Raw genomic sequence first — 22,528 nt, 5'->3', positions numbered from 1 at the left:
CAGGGAGGGAGAGGGGGAGGGAGGAAGGCGGAGGGATATTCGGGCCGGACCTCTCCGCGGCGGCACCGCGCTACATGTCGATTGGCTGCCGCTGTGGCCACGCGGAACCCCCAATTGGCCAGGCGGTCAGCGTTGAAGGGCCGCCCTGCGCCCATTCGCCCGCTGGTTTCAACGCCCGGGGTTGGCTGGGCGGGCAGCGGGATGGGGGCGCGGATTGGCCGAGGGGCGGGAGATTGGGGTGAGGCCGGCCAGAGCCGGCCGCTGATTGGATTGGCCTGGTAAAGGCCGTGAGCTGAGGCCGTCTGAGCGCTGGGAGGAGGGTGGACCGAAGGTAAGACTCCTGGCCCGCTCGATTGGCTGGGTTACTAGACGTTGATAGGATAGGGCACCCTAAAAAACTGGGGAGAGGAGTTTGGGGTCGGGGCCTCGGAAAGGCGGGAGGTGCCCCACCGCTTTAGAAGCCCGGCGCAGTGCACGACGGGACGCCCCCGGGAAGGGGCGGAGTCGTGTCCGGGTTGCGGTTGGGAAAGCGCCGTTACTCCGAGGGGCGTGTTGAAGAGGGTTTCGCGGGCTCGAGCAGGGGAGGGGGGACCGTTAAAACCCTGCCCCGCGCCCACAGGAAGCTGCTTTAATGGCTAGGCCTACTTGGTACCAGGCTTTCGGCTGGGAAGGACCTTGAAGACCATGCGGTTCAACTTCCAATTTGCAGATGTGGAAACTGAAGCCGAGAGAGGGTATGCACCTTGTCCAAGGTTACTCAGCCGGTTAGTGGCCTTATTGGGACTGGACTCAAGCGCTCCTGACTGCTCTTGGCCTTACACGCATCTCCTCCAAGGAGGTGAATGCTAATGCAGCTCCTTTAGACCTATGTATAGTTTGAGGCCTGTGCTGTTATAAGGTCTAACTTATGTGGTTTGGACAGTTGGATTCCTCTTACACACCCATTCATAGCTATTAGGTACTTGAAAGACTAGAAATGTTTCATCCTGCGAACGTGGCCCTTTTATAAAGGCGCAACCGTGAACCAGAAAGAATGTGTGTACAGGCATAAAGGGTAGTGGTTCTTAGCCTTTTTAAGTTATAAGCCCTCAAAGAAACTAATGAAAGCTTTTCTTAGCAAAAGGAACATAAAATGTGCGTACAGTTTCTTGACTTCCCCTCACGTTGGTACAGGGGCTCCAGGTGAAGAATTTCCAGAATTGTTAGATTTTCACCATATTGATCTAGGGTTAATTGGATGCAGCTAGCTTATAGAGCTCTTTACCATATAGTTTCAGCTTGTGGGAAAATTGCCCTACTCTAGCCATACTGGGAAAGCCTAAGAGCAACTCTGTCCTTGTTGAGAAGTTCCAACCAAGAGTTAGGAAGTTTCCTGGTGGTCTAGTGGTTAGGATTCCGCGCTTTCACTGCCGTGGCCTGGGTTCAACCCCTGGCTGGGGAACTGATATTCCGCAAGCCACGCAGCGCGCACACAAAAAAGGAATTAGGAAAGGTTGGCCAGCTACCTTTATTCCTTAAAGGAAGACGAGATCTTTCTCTGCCAGAAATATCTGGAGTTCTAAAGCTGGAAGTGTGGGGACACCGTTCCTTACCCATCCTGTGCCTAGTTGATTTCCTGTGGCTTAGCGGTCCTTTTAATCTCAGCCTTTTGCTTCATCTATCAGCTGATGAAGAACTGCCCTGTGTGTGTAACTTTATTAGGAATCAATGAAGATTAAGTGAGATGACGTCCATCAAAATCTCTGTATTGTCTTTATGAGGATTACCCACACTACAAGTGATCCGCAGTTCTGTTTCACTCCAAACCAAGTTTCTCCTGTCCTCTTATCAGTTTGCTGAGACACCTCCTCTGCTCAACATCAGTCATGATACTACCAGTGAGAGAAAATGGATTTTTAAAGTAGCTGGAATAAAATGCTGGGAAGGTAAATGTTTTCAGCAAAGTTCCAGTCAAACATAAGGTCCTTACCGCAGCCAACTGAAATGAGTTTTTAGTTGAGCTAAGACAGGTGCTCTGTGGTCCCTATCAAAAACAGCCAACACTGTCATGCATTCAGCAGATGCTACTGGGCGCTATAATGTGAGTGCTTAGCACTCAGATTCCAGAAACTGACTGCCTGAGTTCATAACCCAACTCTGCCACTTCTAAGCTTGTGTGATTTTCTTTGCTTTATGTAAAGTGGGGCTAATTGTACCTGCCTCATACACAACTTTTAGGAGGTCTTAGTGAGTTAATACATGTTAAGAGCTAGTAACACTGCCTGGCATCTTGTGTATGTTGTATATACATTGGCTATTATCTGTTTAGCATGTATTTTGTATGAAGCGAGTGGTTCTTGGCCCTTGGCCTATTAGGGAAGAAAAACTTTAATCAGTTAATCTCACACAGATGTAAAGTTGTAAAAGTGAGAGCTACCAAAGAATGACCCAGCCAGGAGGCTCAGGGAAAGCGTACTTGAGAAAGGGAAGAGTTAATCCAGGTGGAGAAGGGAAGAACAAACATGTGCAAAGGCCCTGTGGTGGGAGGGAGCTCGGGGATTATAAGAAACTGCTAGAAAGCTGGCACACCCAAAATACAGGGAACAAGGGATTGAGCTAAAGCTAGAGTGTTGAGTAAGGGAAAGACCATGTGAGAGCCTGGCATGCCACTGCTTTTGTCTATATCCTAAGACCAGAGGGCAGCTACTCAAAGGTTTTAAAAAGGTCTTTGCAACGTGAAGATTAAGACTGGAAAGAGAGGAGCAGATGCAAGGAAACCAGTTAGGAGGCCATTGCAGTAATCCAGGTACGAGCTGATACTCGTAGAAAGGAGAAAGGTAGAAGGAATAGTGGAAACAGAGATAGGTATTGAACTTGGTAACTGATTGGAAGGAGAGGGAGGTGTCACTGGTGCCTGCTAGATTTCCGGATGGTGATGCCCTTTGCAGTGTTTCCCAAGTAGGAGGAATCGGAGGCCACGTGGTTTAGTGAATGTGGAGGGGTACACAGGGGCTTCAGGTTGTATTTCTTGAGCTGTGTATGGAGTCCATGGATTTTAATATGCTATTCTCTATAACAGGAATATTCATGTCCAATGAACAAATTCTGAAATTAGAGAAGGTGGATTTCAGTCTTACTCTGCCACTTCCTGCTGCCTGATCCTGAGCAAGTTAACTTAACGTCTTAGTCTTGTGAAATGGGAGAATCTCTGCCATACCATTGGGTGATCTGAGCATGAATGGGAGATGGGAAAGTGCTCGGTGCAAGTGTCTTATGACGGGAGATGTTCACCAGTATCTGTTGAACAATGAATTGGTGAATGGATGAGATCAGATGGCATTCTCCAGCTCAGTCCCCCTACTAACCCATGGTGCTTATGTGTGAGGAGACTGGCTGCGAGGGGAGAAGCAGTCACGCTATGACCTGATGCCTCTTCCTCCTGAGCAAGACTGGCTGACCTCAGAGGGGTACATGCAACTCGTCCTTACGGCCCGTGAGAAGTGATGCTCTAGCTTTGTAAAAGGCGCTTTAAAACTTAACTTCACCGTCTTTTCCAGTGTTATCCACACTAGCACCCTTGTGTACCATTGGTCCGATCAAGCCGGTCATATAATTTCATCCTGCATAAGTGCTCAGCACTATCCTAGGCCTGTCCCCTGCCCAGGTTCCCTCCTCGTCTCTCCCAGTCTTCAAGTCATGCACAAGTTTGTTTCTTTGTTCATTCATTCAACTACATGAGTTTATTAGATGTACCCCCCCACCTCCCAGGTTATTTCAGGTATAACATGGGGATGTGATAAAGTCCATAAGAAAGGTTCAAACCAAATGCTCTCGTGGAGCTAAAATATCAGAGGAGGAGGAGAGATTTTTTTCCTGACTTGTGAGAGTACTTAGTAGACAAGGGGGCTTTGAGCTGAACCTTGAAGGACTGGAGAACTTTGTAAATATAGAGTTTGCAATGAAGCCTTCTGTAACTAAGGTAGTGCACATTTATATATTCACTTACTAACAGTGTGATCTTGGGAATGTTTATTTAATATCTTTGTGTCTCAGTTTCCTCATCTGTAAAATGGAGATAATAGTTTTAGCCAGGGTTGGCTTCTAGGTGTGAGACCTATACAGTCACACAGGTGCTTAGAAATGCTGGCCCCTCACTTGGTTTAATGCTCTGCTGTCGCCATGTTGAAATTCTTAATAATGTTTGAACAAGGGGCCCTGCAAATTGTGTCCTGATCTTGCCTTGTAGGATTATTGCAAAGTCCTAAGAAGTTAATACATGTACATTTCTTAGAACAGTGAGGGCCTGGCATATGATGGGGGTTCAGTAAGTGCTAGCTGTTATTATTATTATCCTCTGAACTCTTATTACAGTGTAGCTCACAGTATACCTCATAGTTTATATAGCATTTAAATAACTAACAGTTTTTTTTTTTTTTTTTTTTTTAGCGGTACGCGGGCCTCTCACCGTTGTGGCCTCTCCCGTTGCGGAGCACAGGCTCCGGACGCGCAGGCTCAGCGGCCATGGCTCACGGGCCCAGCCGCTCCGCGGCATGTGGGATCTTCCCGGACCGGGGCACGAACCCGTGTCCCCTGCATCGGCAGGCGGACTCTCAACCACTGCGCCACCAGGGAAGCCCTGAACAGGCAAGTTTTAAACCACGGGCATTAACTCCAGGGAGGTCATGTGGGATAGAGGCAAAAAGCTTGGCATTGGAGTTGGTCAGGCTGGGGTTCAAGTTCTGCCATCTACTAGCTCTGTTACTTTGCACAAGTTACTTAGCTTCTCAGTTTCCTCATTTGTAAACATTAAAACCATACTTTAACGATTAAATTTTAAAATGGTTGAAAAGCTGAGCACGTAGTGGACACTTAATTATGGGTTTTTTTCTCTAGAAGGGGGAGATGGTATCCCAGGAAGGGGCAGTCAAAGAGGGCTTCCTGGAGGAGAGGATAATCCACCCTCATACAACCGGCATGGTTTGGATGGGGAGAAAATCCTCTGATTACACACTCTAACAACAGCCAAGGTATTAGGTGAATATTAGAGGAATGCTAAGTCACAAAGTAATTGATGGGATTTAGCGGCTGATGAGAGACAGAGAAGAGAGAAGAATGAAAGGTGAGTTCTAGGTCTCCAGCCTTGAGTATTTTTGAGAGTAATCATTTTAAAAACAAGATCACGTATAGGAGCTGAGTTGGTGCAGGACGGTGGGGTAGAGGTTAGGGGAGGGGTCGTGTGTGTCCAGTTTTAGAAACATTTAGTCTTTCAGGTCAGAAGGGGACAATCAAGGGAAACTGTACTTTTTTTTTTTTTTTTTTTTTTTTGGCTGGACTGCCCAGCTTGACGGATCTTAGTTCCCTGACCAGGGATTGAACCCGGGCCCCTGGCATTGGAAGCTCTGGGTCCTAACCACTGGACCACCAGGGAATTCCCAGAAACTGTACATTCTTGATTGGGATTTGGGAGAAAGGCTGGTGCTTGGGAAAGAAGAAGTTAGAAGTCAGTAGATCAGAAACAATCACTGAGCTCCCAAGGATAAATTATGTCTTAACATTCTGTAAAGAGAGAAAGAAAAGCAAAAGATTTTGGAACTGGAAATGGGGTTACAAACTAGTAGGCACTAAAAGTGAGAGGGAGAAAAGAAGGAAGAGCAGAGGTAGAAAAAGAAGTGGGAGAGTGGACTGTTCATAGCTATGGTGGTCTGAATAATGTTCCCCAAAAGGTGTCCACGTGCTAATCCCTGGAACCCAAGAATATGTTACTTTACCTGGCAAAAGGGACTTTGCAGCTGTGATTAAATTAAGGATTTTGCGATGGGGAGATTATCCTGGATTGTCTGGGTGGACCCAGTGTAGTCACAAAGGTCCTTAGAAGAAGGAGACAGGAGGATAAGAGTCAGAAAAGGAGATGTGATGACAGAGGTAAAAGCCTGAGTGATGTGGGGCCATGAGCCAGGGAATGTTGGCAGCCTCTGGAAGCTGGAAGAGGCAAGGAACAGATTCTGCCTTAGGGCTTCCAAAAGGAACACAGTTCTGACCCATTTTAGACTTCTTTCAGAACTGTAAGAGAATAAATTTGTGTTGCTCTAAGCACTAAGATTGTAGTAATTTGTTACAGTAGTGATAGGAAACTACTGCAGTGGTTAACAACTGAAAACAACCTAAATACTTAACAGTGATGGATTGGTTAAACAAGTTACAATACATTAGTATGATGGACTATTATAATTGTAGTTAGCCATTAAAAATTATGCTGTAGGGCTTCCCTGGTGGCGCAGTGGTTGAGAGTCCGCCTGCCGATGCAGGGGACGCAGGTTCGTGCCCTGGTCCGGGAAGATCCCATATGCCGCGGAGCGGCTGGGCCCGTGAGCCATGGCCGCTGAGCCTGTGCGTCTGGAGCCTGTGCTCCGCAACGGGAGAGGCCACAGCAGTGAGAGGCCCGCGTACCGCAAAAAAAAAAAAAAAAAAAAAATTATGCTGTAGCAAAGGAAACCATAAACAAGACCAAAAGACAACCCTCAGATTGGGAGAAAATATTTGCAAATGAAGCAACTGACAGGATTAATCTCCAAAATTTATAAGCAGCTCATGCAGCTCAATAACAAAAAAACAAACAACCCAATCCAAAAATGGGCAGAAGACCTAAATAGACATTTCTCCAAAGACGATATGCAGACTGCCAACAAACACATGAAAGAATGCTCAACATCATTAATCATTAGAGAAATGCAAATCAAAACTACAATGAGATATCATCTCACACCAGTCAGAATGGCCATCATCAAGAAATCTAGAAACAATAAATGCTGGAGAGGGTGTGGAAAAAAGGGAACACTTTTGCACTGCTGGTGGGAATATGAATTGGTACAGCCACTATGGAGAACAGTATGGAGGTTCCTTAAAAAAACTACAAATAGAACTACCATATGACCCAGCAATCCCACTACTGGGCATATACCCTGAGAAAACCATAATTCAAAGAGTCATGTACCAAAATGTTCATTGCAGCTCTATTTACAATAGCCCGGAGATGGAAACAACCTAAGTGTCCATCATCGGATGAATGGATAAAGAAGATGTGGCACATATATACAATAGAATATTACTCAGCCATAAAAAGAAAGGAAATTGAGCTATTTGTAATGAGGTGGATAGACCTAGAGTCTGTCATACAGAGTGAAGTAAGTCAGAAAGAGAAAGACAAATACCGTATGCTAACACACATATATGGAATTTAAGAAGAAAAAAATGTCATGAAGAACCTAGGGGTAAGACAGGAATAAAGACACAGACCTACTAGAGAATGGACTTGAGGATATGGGGAGGGGGAAGGGTAAGCTGTGACAAAGCGAAAGAGAGGCATGGACATATATACACTACCAAACGTAAGGTAGATAGCTAGTGGGAAGCAACCGCGTAGCACAGGGAGATCAGCTCGGTGCTTTGTGACCGCCTGGAGGGGTGGGATGGGGAGGGTGGGAAGGAGATGCAAGAGGGAGGGGATATGGGAACATACGTATATGTATAACTGATTCACTTTGTTATAAAGCAGAAACTAACACACCATTGTTAAGCAATTACACTCCAATAAAGATGTAAAAAAAATTATGCTGTAGAAGATAATTTAATCGTGTGGGAGATGTTCATAGTAGATTGCGAAGTACAGAAAACAAATTAAAATATTGTAGGTATTTATGTGGAAAATTCATCAAGAGGTACACCTAAGAGTCATGCCTTTTTTGCACTGACTGTATGTATGGTATACCTCAAAAAAGTATTGCAGATTACACATAGATGTCCTGTTTGGTTCAAAGAAGGGAAGCATGTATTATACCTGTGTATTCATGAATAGGGAAAAGACTGGGAATGTATAAACCAAATGTTAATAATGGCTGTCTCTGGGTGGTAGGATTACAGATGATTTTTATATTCTCTCTTTTTTTTTTTTTTTTTTTTTGCGGTACGCGGCCCTCTCACTGCGGCGGCCCCTCCCGTCGCGGAGCACAGGCTCCGGACACGCAAGCCCAGCGGCCACGGCTCACGGGCCCAGCCGCTCCGCGGCACGTGGGATCCCCCCGGGCCAGGGCACGAACCCGCCCCCCGCACCGGCAGGCGGACCCCCAACCACTGCGCCACCAGGGAAGCCCTCTATTCATTTTTTATTCTTCTCTGTGTATTCCAATTTTTCTTCAGCGAACAAGTATTACTTCTTTGAGCAAAAAATATATTTAAAAAATTAGTTTTGGGCTTCCCTGGTGGCGCAGTGGTTGAGAGTCCGCCTGCTGATGCAGGGGACATGGGTTCGTGTCCCGGTCCAGGAGGATCCTATATGCTGTGGAGTGGCTGGGCCCGTGAGCCATGGCTGCTGGGCCTGCGCGTCCGGAGCCTGTGCTCCGCACTGGAGAGGCCACAACAGTGAGAGGCCCGTATACCACAAAAAAAAAAATAGTTTTTAAAAATCAAGGGAAAGGGGTAGGGAGAAAGTCTGGAGAAGGATTTGCAAGCTCAAGGGCAAGGGCCCTGCAGCACCTGACACAACCAAGCCTCTATAAACAATTTTCTGAAAATAGGTGATTTTATTTTGGCCGGGGTACCAGGGTCATGCTGCATGGCATGTGGGATCTTAGTTCCCTGACACGGGATCGAATCCTTGCCCCCTGCATTGGAAGCACGGAGTCTTAACCACCGGACTGCCAGGGAAGTCCCAATAGGTGATTTTTAAAAAAATTGTATCCCCCCCACCCCAAAGCAGAAAAGGACTCAGTATTGGGGACATAGAAGGAAGAAGAAGAAGAAAAAAGGCAAGAATATAGAGATAAAAGCTTCCTGGATCCTGAGTTAGGAGGGCCTCCAAGAGGTACGAAGGAAGTGGAGCAGATTGTCTAGTCTTACCCCTGCCCCCTTCTGTGTTTGTCAAAGAGTCTGGAGACAGACCAGACACCCTCAGCCATTTTCTCCTTTCATTTATTCAATCATCCTTTATTTTCTTTCTTTGTGCTTTTTCTAATTATCAAAGTAATACATGCTTCTCACTGGAGAAGTTTGAAAAGCATGAAGAGTTAAGCAGAAATCACCTGTAATCCCAAATTATATCCACCACTGAAATATTGGCATACTTCTCAACGTAGTTCCATTTTAAATGAAAATTGAAGTATTATTATGTAACATTTTTGTCACCACCACCACACCCCCGCCAGAAAAAAATGTACTTGCAAGAATTTTAAATTGGTTCAACTCATTGCCAGGTCTCATTAAAAATTAGTATGGGGGCTTCCCTGGTGGTGCAGTGGTTGAGTGTCTGCCTGCCGATGCAGGGGACGCGGGTTCGTGCCCCGGTCCAGGAAGATCCCACGTGCCGCGGAGCAGCTGGGCCCGTGAGCCATGGCCGCTGAGCCTGCGTGTCCGGAGCCTGTGCTCCGTAACGGGAGAGGCCCCAACAGTGAGAGGCCCGCGTACCGCAAAAAAAAAAAAAAATTAGTATGAACTAAACATATTTGGACTGGCTCTGAATGGGTTTTCATACTGGTAGCGCAATGGAGAAGTAAGTGAAGCCTTTTAACGTTGACTTAAGCTTTTAAAAAAGTACCAATAGAAAAAGGTAAAAATTGAAAATGATTGAAGTACGCCCAGTGGGTCACAAACCCTGAGGATCACTGAGGCCTCTCTTCCTGGCCAGGTGTTACAGGGAATCCTGTGTTCTGGGCCAGCAATCCTCTAATCTTTCTGTTCTTTTTTTCTTTATTTAATTGAGTACATACTCAATTTTGATTATCTGCTTTGTTGTTTTGGGGAAAACCCAGCTCTCTTCCTGTTGTGTGTCTCCTTTATTCTCACAACAGTTTCTGACATCAGATATATGGGGATTTTCCCCCACCAAGCACTTCTCTGATACTGAGGGTCAATTTAACTCAATTCTGACACTGTCTACCTGGAGATAGATCCCACAGGTTAAGGGCGCAGTCCCATGAGACTGCCCCCCACTTCAGATGCCAATTATAAGTAGCAGGCCCCCAGGTTACCCAGAACTTCTGTCCACCTTGGCTACGAATCTGAGGCCTCCATGACCTCCTCCTTGGGGTCTATTTATTTGCTAGAGCGGTTCACAAAACTCAGGGAAACACACTTACCAGTTTATTAAAGGATATGATAAAGGATACAGATGAACAGCCAGATGAGGAGATACATACATAAGGTGAAGTCTGGGAGGGTCTGAGCACAGGAGCTGCTGTCCCCATGGAGTTGGGGTGCATCACCCCCCAGGTATTCACTCACCTGGAAGCTCCCAAACCCCCCCTACTATTAGGATTTTTATAGGGGTTTCCTCATGTAGGCATGATCAATGATTAACTCCATTTCCAGCCCCTCTCCCCTCTTTAGAGAAGCTGGGGGTAAGAGGGCTGAAAATTCCAAGCTTCTAATTATGGCTGGGTGTTTCTGGTGACCAGCTACCATCCAGGAGCCCAGCGAGAGTCACCTTATTAGAACAAAAGATGCTCCTAGTATTAGCACTGGAAATTTACAAGGTTTCAGGAGCCCTGTGTCAGGGATGGGGTAAATGTGCCAGGAACCGGGGGCAGAGATGAACATATGTATGTTTTTTCTGTTACCTCACATTTGTACATTTTGTATACACGTATCTTTTGTCCCCTATTAGACTATGACTCGAGGTTTCTCAGCCTTGGTGCCATTAGTACTTTGGACCAAATAATTCTTTGTTGTGGGGAGCTGTCCTGTGCACTGCAGGATTCTTTAGCAGTATCCTTGCCAGCAGCACACCCCCTCAAACCCTGACGATCAGAAAAGTCTCTCCAGATCTTGCTAATTTTCCCCTCATGGCAAAAATCACTCTCCTACTCCTGCAGTTGAGAACCACCGCTCCTTGAGGTCAGATGTTTTATAAATTCTATGTTCCACATGGTAAGTTTATTGTCCAAACAGTATCATTGCCTCATAAGAATAACAGCTAATACTTATAAAGCCCTTACTCTTTGTACTGTTCTAAGCTCTTTACATATATTAACTCATTTAATCTTCACAACAGCCCTATGAGATAGGTACTATTATTATGCCCTCTTTATAGTCAAGAAACTAAGGCTCAAAAGAGGTTAGGTAAGTTGTTTAAGGTCACCCACCTGGGAAGTAACACCTGGGATTTGCCTAACCCAGGCAGTCCAGCTGCAGATTCTGGGCTCTCAACCATTTTGCTGTCTACTGCTTTTAAATACAAAGAAAAAAATTAACTCATTAAAAAAAAGGTCGGGGGGAGTTCCCTAGCGGTCCAGTGGTTAGGATTCCCCTCTCCCACTGTAGGGAGCAAGGGTTCAGTCCCTGGTCAGGAAACTAGGATCCCGCATGCCGCGTGGCCAGAAGAAAAAAAAGCCGAACATTGTCCCTCTGCCCACAGAATTTGCATAGGCAAACACATGGTAAAAATGAAATTTTCTATTCTGCTGTTTTCACAGAACATAATAGAGCAACGCATTTTGCCATGTTGCTAAAATTTTATCAATTGTTTGAATGGCTACATCATATTCTGTCAAGAAGATAGACAATAACATGACCAGTCCCTTCTTATTGGGCATTTTGATTATTGCAGATATTTCATTTGAAACATTATAATCAATTTTTAAAGTATAATTTACAGACAATAAAGTGCATCCATTTTAAGGGTACAGTTTGATAAATTTTGACAAAGGTATAAACCCATGCTATGACCAAAACAAGATATAGGACATTTTCATCGCCTTTGTTTCTTTCTGTAGTGGCGTGCTGAAGCTGGCTAGTACCAGCTCAGGAGAACCAATTTTATGTACATCTCTTCTCAAATCTACATTTAGTGATATCACATTAGTAGCTCAAAATTGACCAGGGTGGGAGTATTTACACCACAGAAATTGGTAAAGCGCCACAAATTAGGGCTTTAAAACTTTTTTTTAGGGCTTCCCTGGTGGCGCAGTGGTTGAGAGTCTGCCTGCTGATGCAGGGGACACGGGTTCGTGCCCTGGTCCGGGAAGATCCCACATGCCGCGGGGCGGCTAGGCCTGTGAGCCATGGCCACTGAGCCTGCGCGTCCAGAGTCTGTGCTCCACAACGGGAGAGGCCACAACAGTGAGAGGCCCGCGTACCGCAAAAAAAAAAAAAAAAAAAAAAATTAGAACCAGTTTACCAGTACCACAGCTTATGCCCCTTTGCAGTCAACCCTCCATCTTACAACCACAGTCTGCTTTCTGCCATCTTTCTTTTGCATTTTTAAAGGATTCTAGGGACTTCCCTGGTGGTCCAGTAGTTAAGATTCTGTGCTTCCAACGCAGGGGGCACAGGTTTGATCCCTGGTCAGGGAAATAAGATCCCACATGCTGCTCGGCGTGGCCAAAAAAAAAAAAAAAAGAATTCTATAAATAAAATCATGCAGCATATACTCTTTTGTGCCTAGCTTCTTTTGCTCAGCGTTTTTTTGTTTGTTTGTTTGTTTTGAGATTCATCAGCATTGTTGCACATAGCAATAATTCATTCCTTTTTGTTGTATTCCATTGTATGGATATACAACTTGGCCACAGCCTTTATTTTGGTTTCCACAGGAAGGAACAGGTGAAGCTGGGTAAGCAGGGTTAGGATTGGCTAGTTTAATAATTTCAGTGGACATTGGGGCATAGGGACTGTCTCTAGTTGTCTGGTATCTGGCCCTGGGGTGATGAGGGCAGAGGAATAGTGACTCTGATTGTGAGAGCCTGATAAAGTAGGTGGTTGGAGTAAGGGTTTTGGATCGGTTGGTTTATATGTAAAAGGTGCACTGGCAGGAGAATGGTTTACTATCTCTAAGAATTGGCTAGTGTTGGGAGGGCCAGTCTGTCCAGGGCTAGCAAAGCCCCAAGATGTCAAATACAGAAAATTTTTTAAAACACGATTAATATACCTTGTTGAAAGGTTAATCTAGGGACTTCCCTGGTGGCGCAGTGGTTAAGAATCCACCAATGCAGGGGACACAGGTTCGAGCCCTGGTCCAGGAAGATCCCACATGCCGCAGAGCGATTAAGCCTGTGCGCCACAGCTACTGAGGCCGCGTGCCACAACTACTGAAGCCCACATGCCTAGAGCCGGTGCTCCGCAACAAGAGAAGCTACCGCAATGAGAAGCCCGTGCACCACGACAAAGAGTAGCCCGTGCTCGCCACAACTAGAGAAAGCCCGCGTGCATAAACGAAGACCCAATGCAGCCAGAAATAAATAAATAAATTTATTTAAAAAAAAAGAAAGAAAGAAAGAAAGAAAGAAAGGTTAATCTAATCTAGAAAGAATCTGAACTCTGGGATGCTAAGCATAGCTGAAACAAGCCTACATAACAGATGGTGCGACCTGGCCCCCTTGTCACACTTGGCCCTAAGATTCTCCTAGCCAGGCTAATACCCTACAATCAGTAGACTGGAGGATCCTTTGGGAAAACTGACCAGCTCAAGAAGAAATACCTATAGATACTGTATTAGTCTCCTAGGGCTGTTATAACAAATTACCAAAATCTTGGTAGCTTAAAACAAAATAAATTTATTCTCTCTCAGTTCTGGAAGTCAGAAGTCTGAAATCAATCAAGTCTGAAAACATGTCAGCAGGGCCACGTCCCCTCTGGAGGCTCTAGGGAGCATTCCTTTCTTTGCCTTTTCCAGCTTCTGGTGGCTCCAGGTGTTCCTTGGCATGTAGCAGCAGCATCACTCCAATCTGCCTCCATCTTCACAAAACTTTCTCCTCTTCTCTCTGTCTCTCCTCTGTGTTATCTCTTATATAAGACACTTGTTATTGGGTTTGGGGCCCACCCAGATAATCCAGGGTGGTCTTATCTCAAAATCCTTAGTTACATTTGCAAAGACCCTTTTTCCAGGTAAGGTCACATTCACAGATTATGGGGATTAGGATGTGGATTTATCTTTTGGGGGGGGACATTATTCAACCCACTAAGAGCTGAGAGTCCCAAGTGAAAGTCAGCTTGCTATAGTGATGTCCAACTGCAAAGCCCTGTCTCAGAACACAGAGCTTCCAGAAAACTTTAGTGCCTCAGTCTTAAACATGAATGGACTGTCAGAGATTACCAGGTAGTTGAAGAAAATCTCTAACATGAAAGACAAAGACCAAACAAATAAACAAGAACAAAGGAACTTAGAGGATACAGAAACAGCACAGAGACCAGAACAAAACAAAGTATAACTTAAAAAGATGATAAGGGACTTCCCTGGTGGTCCAGTGGCTAAGACTCTGAGCTCCCAATGCAAGGGGCCCAGGTTCAATCCCTGGTCAGGGAACTAGATCCCACATGCATGCCACAACTAAGAGTTTGCATGCTGCAACTAAGACCCAGTGCAGCCAAAAATAAATATTAAAGAAAAAAAAAAGATGATAGGTACTTCCCTGGTGGTCCAGTGGCTAAGACTCCACATTCCCAATGCAGGGGGCCCGGGTTTGATCCCTGGTCGGGGAACTTAGATCCCACATACCGGCAACTTAGCCCACACACCATAATGAAAAGCCCTGTGTGCCACAGCGAAGACCCAGCACAGCCAAAATAAATAAAAATAAATTTATAAAAAGATGATAAATATTCTCAGATATGGAGATGTTACGTCCAAGAAGTAAGAACAGAATGGTACATATATTAAAAAAGGAATAAAACATCTTAAGAATATGATAACCAATAACTTCAATCAAAGGGTTGGAAGATAAAATTGAGAAGATATCCTTTTTTTAAAAAAAACACTGGGGAGGGCTTCCCTGGTGGCGCAGTGGTTGAGAGTCCGCCTGCCGATGCAGGGGACACGGGTTCGTGCCCCGGTCCAGGAAGATCCCACATGCCGCGGAGCAGCTGGGCCCGTGAGCCATGGCCGCTGAGCCTGCGTGTCCGGAGCCTGTGCTCCGCAACGGGAGAGGCCACAACAGTGAGAGGCCCGCGTACCACAAAAAAAAAAACAAAACACTGGGGAATTCCCTGGCAGTCCAGTGGTTAGGACTGCTTTCACTGCCAAGGGCCCGGGTTCGATCCCTGGTTGGGAAACTAAGATTCCACAGGCTGCGCAGCCTGGCCCTCCCCCAAAAATAACCTGGAAAATTGGCATGAAAAGATTTTTAAAAGCTAGAAGTAGCCCAGGAGGATTAACATTCAACTAAGAGGAGTTACAGAGAAATAGAGAAAAGTGGAGGGAAAGCAGCATTGAAGGAATAATTCAAGAAATCAAATCAAAACTAAATGGCCTACATCTCCAGAATGAGAAGCCCACTGAGTGCCCAACATAATGGATGGAAAAGAAATCAGAAATTTCAGGTCATTGAGTAAATAGAGGAAGGTTACTAAAAAATTCCGAGAGAAAAAGCAGTTAACGTTCAAAGGAACAGCCGTCAGAATGGTACCATGCTTCCCATCAGCCATGCTGGAAGATGGTGTAGGAATGCTTTCGAATTATTTATGACCTATAACTTTATGAATTAGCCAAATTGTGAATTCAGTAAAGTAAGCATATTTTCAGATGCGTGAAATCTTAAAAAATTTTACTTCCTACCCATGTACCTTTCTCAGGAAACGTCTGGAGGATGTGGTACACCAAAATGAGAATAAATCAAGAAACAGGAAGACGTGATCCTGGAAACAGGATATTCAACAGAGGTGAGAAATGAAGAGACTCTTCAAGATGATGATGAAAGGAAATCGCAGGGTGACATAACCTGGCTGCAGGCCTTTGAGAGTAATCAGGACTGGGGCAGGAGGACAGAAGGGACGTCTCCAAGAAACCAGATGGAGTGAACAGAGGAAAAATGTACACTTCTGCTGATGGTGGAGAATAAAGTCATTATAGGGACATGGAAACTAAGCAAAAAAAAAAATTGTTTTGTTTTGTTTTGTTTTGAATTAATGATTAACTCCAGGAAAAGAATGTTTTAAAAAACCTGAGAAAGAAACAAAGCTTAATCATAGTAGACTAGCTTGGCTGTGGATAATATTTATGGAGGCGTAATTGTGTCAACAGAGTATGGTTGTTGATCTCCACCAACCCCAGCACTTGTGGGCTTTCCTCCTTGTAGACTCTGCATTCCAGCCAGCAGGAGTGCTCTTTGTTCCAACTACCCAGGGCTTCTTTTATTTAAATGGGAGTTAATTAAATTCAATTAGTAAATTAATACATTAATAGATTAAATTGTTGAATTAAAATATCAGTAAAAAATGAGTCTAAGCAATACACACTTTTTTTCTTTTTTAGACTAAACACTTTGAAAAGATTATCAAGCTTTAAACTTGTGTTCTAACTAATTTGAGACTTTTGATTTACCCAAACAACATGTAGTGTATACCCAACCTTCATCCCATTAAATAGGGAAGTTAAGTTGTATGGATTTGAATCTGGCATATGTTAGGCTGACCTGTGACACATTATATTGTAAATTTTTTTTTTCCACTAGTGAGCAGTTTGAGGGCAGGCTCTTGTTCTTTCCTCTCTAAGGTTCTGGCACTTGACACAGACCTTCGATTTTTTTTTTTTTTAATCTAATTTTAAGTCACTACAAGAGACCAGTTTGAGTTGATGACCACATCTAATACTTGCAGGGCGTTCCGTTGCTCACACAACACTGTCACATTCGTCTGCCCCGTACTGAGGTTGGTGTTTTCAGTATTCTCTCCTACCCTCCCAGTTTGCAGACGACGACCTGAGTTCCAGAGAGTGCCTTGCCGAAGGTCGCACAAGTCAGCGTTGGAGCCTCTAGCAGAACTCAGGTCTCCTGACACCCAGTGATGCGTTAAAATACTTTTTTAAAAACTGTGATTTAAAAAAATTACCATCAACCATTTTTAAGTGTATAGTTCAGTAGTGTTAAGTATAGTCACATGGTTGTGTAACAAACCTCTAGAACTTACTCATCTTGCAAAACTGAAACTTTATATCCATTGAACAACTCTCTACTTTCCCCTCACCCCTGCCCCTGGCAACCACCATTCTACTTTCTGTCTCTGTGAACTTGAGTACTCTAGATACCTTCTGTAAGTGGAGTCACACAGTATGTGTCTCTGTGATTGGCTCATTTCACTTAGCATATGTCCTCGAGGTTGATACATTTCCTCCCTTAAGGCTGAACAGTATTACATTGTTTGTAGCACATTTTGTTCATCCGTTCTTCCATCAACGGACACTTAGGTTGCTTCCACCTTTTAGCTATTACGAATAATGCTGCTCTGAGCATGGGTATACACGTATCTCTTTGAGATCTTGCTTTCAGTTCTCTTGGATATATACTTGGAAGTGGGATTCCAGTAATGCATTTTTTAAATTCTCCATCTCATTCCAAAACTGATTTGAGTCCACTGTCCCAGCACCTTCATAAGTATTAAAAAAAAAAAAAAAAAAAAGTTCTGAATTTCTAATGAATGAGCAAAGGGGCCCGAATGGAACAGAGGAGACAACAGAAAGGAGTGGCCTCTGAGAAGTCTGGTAGAAGAAAGCTTTTTACCTTTACCCTCGGGAAATAGCTGCAAATAATTAAGATCCACCAGAGATGCACTGGAGTGGCCAAGGCTTGTTTTCCCATCTACATAAAGGTCTCCAAAGCATTCCCAAAGTTGCATTCAAATAGAGTAAGCCCTGTGCATATGAAAGGGTCACAAAGGAGGGATTTGGTATTCATGATACCTGGTCTGTACAGGGGTGGGTGCACAAACTCAGATATTCTGGGCCTGTCATGCGACCTTCATAAAGGATCTAGTCGGAGTGGGGCCTGTGGTGGAGTGTGCTGGCCATAGGTCTGTACTCAGCTCCAGACACTGATGTCAGATCTTACGATTTTTCAAGAAAAACTAGGTACACCTGAAACTAACACAACATTATAAGTCAACTATACTCCAATAAAAATTTTTTTAAAAAAGAAAAGCTGGAAACCTGGATTTTTATGTGGAATACCATGATTTTTTAAAGCTGGCATTTAAATTTTCAAAAAGATTTAGAAGGCATTGTGTAGGGTTTCCCTGGTGGCGCAGTGGTTAAGAATCCGCCTGCCAATACAGGGGACATGGGTTCGAGCCCTGGTCCGGGAAGATGCGACATGCCACGGAGCAACTAAGACTGTGTGCCACAACTCGTGAGCCTGCGCTCTGAAGCCCACAAACCACAACTACTGAAGCCCGTGCGCCTAGAGACAGTGCTCCGCAACAAGAGAAGCCACCACAATTAGAAGCTCACGCACGGCAACAAAGAGTAGCCCCCGCTCACTGCAACTAGAGAAAGTCCGTTCACAGCAACGAAGACCCAATGCAGCCAAAAATAAATAAATAAATAAATTTATTTTAAAAATAATAAAATAAAAGGCATTGTGTAAATCAAAGACCAAATACAAGTTTGCAGCCTCTGGTGTGTGGTACTGTGGAGCATTTATGGTAGGCAGTGACCTCTGGGGAAGAATTGTGTCTGGTTTGTTTGGCCAGGGCTGGGGAGAGGTCAACGGGGCCTAAATCAAATGCCCTTCTGTCCTTGGGTAAAGCTTAGTGTGTTGCAGGCAGAGAGGAAATGGCCTAAAATGAACCATTAAGTTCTCCTGGTAGCATATCTGTGCCGGTCAGACAGGAGAGGAGTGCCCCCAATTTCGCATCATTTCTGTGAGATTCATTTGTGCCTACTTCACAGAACCGCTGTAAGAATAAAACATCACAGATTTGAAAAGGTGTTGAATTTCTCCTAAAATGTAGTGCAGGTGCTAACTGGGATAGTTATCTTGCCGTGAAGAGCTCAGAAGAGTGTAATGTTTTGGGAACAGCTTCTACAAAAGCTGACCTAGGAGATGCTGGGCCCCAGCTGTGGCTGGAAGAAATGAAGGGGAAAGAATGTGTCAGCCGTTGTGCTCTGGTGGGTTTGAGAAGGAGGCAGAACACTGATCTTTCCTGGAAGTGGCGCTGAAGAGTCAGTGCGGAGTTGAGAAATACACGTGGCCATAAATGGCATGACCCTGCTCCAAACAGCTCAGCTCGTGCCTGGCTTCGTGAACCTCACACTGGAAGTTTCAACTGAAATAAACTTCTGACCTTTCCATCAGTTCCTTTAAGTCAGAGTTTTATATGTTATAGACTATTTCAGGACTTCCCTGGCGGTCCAGTGGTTAAGAATCCTCACTTCCACTGCAGGGGGCACGGGATTGATCCCTGGTCGGGGAACTAAGATCCTGCAAGCTGCATGGCACGGTCAGAAAGAAAGAAAAAAAAAAGACAATTTCATATTCCCACTTAGAAGATTTGAACGGTTACTTCTGTTACTTAAGAAAGCAGCGCTGCTTATTACTACTACTACTATCATAATGTTAGTAATATTCCTATCATGCTTTATAACTTACAAGACCTTTCACTTGCATTCTTCTCATTTTGTTTCCTGGTAACTCTGAGATTATTATTTCTCACTTTACAGATAAGGAAACTGATGGTTTCCCACTGTCCTTTAGCTAAAGGTTAGAATCTTCAACGTGACCTAAGTCCCTCCCTAGTCTGGGCCTTGCCTACCTCTCCAGATCCCTCTTTCACTACCTTCCCAAGACCTCTCTTTGTTCCAGCTATTCTGGGTTTCTTTTGAGTTCCTTAAGTAGGTCAGGTTCTCTCCAGCCATAGGCCTTGTGTTGCATGTGCCGTTTCTTCCACATAGAACACTTTCCCCTGTCCTCTTTGCCTGGCTAGCAACTACTCATCTTTTGGGTCTCAGTTTAACACCATTTCTTCACGGGAGCCTTTCCTGAACATTGAGGCTATGTTGGATGCCCCAGTAATATCCTCTTCTACCCCCCGGCACTTCCCATTCCAAAGACTCATCACACTTCAAGTTACTCATTCAATAATTCTTGTTCCTGCTGGACTGTAAGCTGCATGAGGCAGAAACCAAATCTGCCTTAATTGATTCTATAGTCTCAGTGCCTCGTATAATATACTTCTTTCGTTCTGAAAGCTTTTGTAACGAGTCTGCTATCTGGATTCCACTGCCATGGGACTAATGCATCAAAACCTTGCCTTCAAGTCCAGTGCTGTGGGGCTTTTCTGACCGGCTTCTTCTGATACTTCAATAACCAACGTCCTTTGATTAGTGACCAAAATGCACACCTCCCACATCCAATAGCAGGTTGTAAGGTTAGAACACAGTGACACTGTATTCTTTGTTAATGACTAGAAAAGGCTGGTGCCGTTCTCACCTCTTCTGTTGTTTCTGTGATGCTCACATACCAATGAGAACCTTTGCCCAGCATCCTTTTGGAGCAGTCAAGGCTGGATCACAGATGACAGGGACATTAAAAGCTATTCAGGGCTTCTCTGGTGGCACAGCGGTTAAGAATCCACCTGCCGGGCTTCCCTGGTGGCGCAGTGGTTGAGAGTCCGCCTGCTGATGCAGGGGACACAGGTTCGTGCCCCGGTCCGGGAGGATCCCACATGCCGCAGAGCGGCTGGCCACTGAGCCTGCGCGTCCGGAGCCTGTGCTCCGCAACGGGAGAGGCCACAACAGTGAGAGGCCCGCGTACCGCAACAAAGAGTAGCCCCGCCCCCCCCTCCCCGCTCGCTGCAACTAGAGGAAGCCCGCGCGCAGCAACGAAGACCTAACGCAGCCATAAATAAAATCTATTAAATTTTTTTAAATAAAGGATTATTTTTAAAAAATAAAATAACGAAAGCTATTCTGACTATTCGCATCTCAGGTCTTGGTTTGGTGCACACCTGGGTCATTTATAGTTGGATGGCACATTTGTTCTACTTGTTGGAAGCAGTGAGGTATAGTTACCAAATTAATGGTGCAAGCCTAGGAGTGGAAGTAATACAGTTGCTCAAGCTGGCGAGGCAGGCGTTAAGCAGGTAAGCAGGGTCCAGTGGGAGGAACGCATGGCCTCATTTCAACAGCTGCAGCAAGCTGAAGTCCCTGAAGGTTTTCAAGCCAGCTACATCTCTCCTCAGCACAGTCTTTATGAAATCTGTCACCATATAACTTCCTCAGTCCAGTTCACGGTGATCAAAACTTGTGGCTAAATACCCGGACGGTGGCGTATAAGGTTGCAAATGTTAGTTCCAAATATAGTGCAGTTCACGTTGGCAGTAAGGAAAGAACATTGAACGAATTCATTACATGAACTGCTTAAACTAACTGAGCCTGAGAGCTTAAAGCCACATTCCTCAAATATGTGCACTCCACAAAACTGGCACTTAGTGTCAGGCAGTCAGGCTGGAAAACAGTCATGAACCAAAGAATCTAAACAAGGAAGAAATGCTCTCAAGGTATGCATTTGCCATATGTTACTTTGTTCTCAGGTCATCTTTGGCGATGTGCTCCATGACTTAAAGCATGACATCAGGGGTCGCAGGTCTGAGCCTGGCACACTTGGCTTCACAAGGCAAAGACTGAAAATGTGTGGCACTGGTTACAAAGGGGAATAGGCAAAAGGGGCACAGCCTGTCTTTGTTACCAAAAATAATTCAGTGCATAAACTAAAGTATAAAAACATAGCTGGAAGAATATGCCCCAAACATCTATTCATCATGATTGTCTTTGGGAGGTGGGTTTATAAGAAGAGAGAGTCACTTTCTAGGGTTTTTTTTTTTTTCCCTTCAAAATTTGGAAAATGGATCTGTATTACATTTTGTGAACAGAATTAAAATTTTAAGTGGATACAGTATTCTCAGATGAATAGCAAATTGTTACAATGAGGTTGGTAAGGAAAAGCCACAGACTGTAATTATTTTCTACCATACACAAAAAATACACTTGCATATACTAGATATAGAACAGTTCAAATAGAACCTTCTTTGGTGATGGATATGACCATATAGGTCATATATACTATACACATATATACAGATACACTGTGCTGCCCAATATGGTACCCACTAGCCATGGGTGGCTACTGAGCACTTGAAATGTGGCTAGCGCAGCTTAGGAACTTATTTTTTATTTAATTTAAATAGTGCATATGGCTAGTGGCTACTGCATTTGGACACACAGGTCTAGAACCTTCCATTTACAGGAAATAAGAATGTCGGCAGGGGCAGGGAGAGACCAGATTTGGTAGCCAAGAGATCTTCTATAAGCCATTTTCTGTTATGCTGTCTATCCAGTAGAGTCTATGTACTCTAGGATTGTTACAGTAGAGAGGAGGCACTTCTTTACACTTGTAAAGGCCACAGCATTAACTTCATCCTACCACACCCCTTCACATTCTCCTGAGTTTAACTGCTCCATTGATAGATGAAGGAACTGACCTATTAGAAAAGCAACAATCATCTCACCCATCCTCATTCACCTCAAATATTTTAAATGTTTTGTATTTTTTTCTTACAGACTGTTTCTTTTCACCTCTCCTCCATTATCTTGTATTCTATGTTGTCTTGAGACTTCTCCCATTAAACCATCAACCACTCAGTATACTGTTTTAATTTTTTTTGTCAGTCTAATAAGCATTAAGAGTATATCCATAAGATTAGTATATATAATACAAGGTAGATAATCAATCCCCTAATAAATTACAGTGGATTAAAATTGCAGTGTAATGTAATATACCTGTACAGTTTGTCAAATTTA

At 44.4% G+C, this 22,528-nt stretch overlaps 1 long non-coding RNA gene across 7 annotated transcripts; it reads left to right on the top strand.

Annotated features, from left to right (window-relative positions):
• Positions 1–19: 19 nt before the first annotated feature.
• On the top strand, positions 20–20,244 carry LOC308607185. 7 transcript variants are annotated; one of them, XR_014013967.1, is made up of 5 exons: positions 22–331; positions 620–734; positions 1,702–1,925; positions 4,426–4,623; positions 15,532–16,176. It is a non-coding gene; the product is annotated as an uncharacterized lncRNA (long non-coding RNA). The 7 variants fall into 7 exon arrangements; XR_014013964.1 differs by lacking the exon at positions 22–331 and adding an exon at positions 16,648–20,244 and having other exon boundaries at positions 377–734; positions 15,532–15,618; XR_014013966.1 differs by lacking the exon at positions 620–734 and having other exon boundaries at positions 20–331.
• Positions 20,245–22,528: the final 2,284 nt, after the last annotated feature.

Source organism: Mesoplodon bidens (genome assembly GCF_964165515.1).
Source record: "Mesoplodon bidens genome assembly, chromosome: 19".
Classification (NCBI taxonomy): domain Eukaryota; kingdom Metazoa; phylum Chordata; class Mammalia; order Artiodactyla; family Ziphiidae; genus Mesoplodon; species Mesoplodon bidens.
Note: the sequence above shows the minus strand (reverse complement) of the source record. Positions and strands in the feature narration are given on the sequence as shown.